At 67.9% G+C, this 713-nt stretch overlaps 1 protein-coding gene across 1 annotated transcript in view; it reads left to right on the top strand.

Annotated features, from left to right (window-relative positions):
- LOC102258567 (ras-associating and dilute domain-containing protein) overlaps positions 1-713 on the top strand; it is a 31,442-nt gene that overhangs the window by 24,476 nt on the left and 6,253 nt on the right. The window lies entirely within an intron of this gene.

The following is a 713-nucleotide window of genomic DNA, read 5'->3' as shown; positions in this document are numbered from 1 at the left end:
CGGCTGCGCGCTGTGCGGGCCGCGTCCGGCTTTCTCCGGGGAAGCTGGGGCGACAGCACTGCCTGCTTAGCTGCCCCTCCCGCCTCAGAGGAAGGTCGTTTGGTGGGGAGCCCGGCTGCGAGTAGCCCGGTGGATGCCGGGAGAGGGTCGCCTCTGCGCACCCCGGGGACCAGGTGGCTGCGGGAAGCAGACAGTGTCCCGAGCGGTGGAGGCTCTGGAGAGCTCAGAGGAAAATTAGCGTCAGAGGGCGAAGGCAAGGTCAGGCGGCGTCGGCCTCTGGCCCCAGCGGAAGCGCCTGTGGGAAGAACTCTGAGCAGAGACGTCCTGTCCTGGGAGCTGGGAAGTCACTGTCGTTCCCACAGTCTGTGCGAGGCTCTTCCCCAGGAGCCCTCATCCGCTGGGGGTGTTGTGTCACCCACTCAAATCCTCCTGGAAGTCTTTGCGGCTTTGCCCAGCGCCTGTCGATCTGGGGGCTCCTCGGGTGCTCAGAGGGGGCCTCCGTCCTGGGCCTTGGGAGCCAGCATGGGAGGGAGGGACGGGGCCTTGATGCTCAGAACAGCTCACAACGGCTCGAGGGTGCGAAGCCCCAGCAGAGCCCGCCGCACAGGCGCGTGTGCAGGTTTCAGTGACGGCAGGGCCCGGGGGGCGTCTGCTGGGAGCTGTCGTGTTGTGCTCAGTGGGTACACTGCCTCCCGCCTCCGGCCGGAGCCCCC

This window comes from Myotis brandtii, unplaced genomic scaffold (assembly GCF_000412655.1).
Source record: "Myotis brandtii unplaced genomic scaffold, ASM41265v1 scaffold579, whole genome shotgun sequence".
Lineage (NCBI taxonomy): Eukaryota > Metazoa > Chordata > Mammalia > Chiroptera > Vespertilionidae > Myotis > Myotis brandtii.
This window is presented reverse-complemented; position numbering and strand designations above follow the sequence as displayed.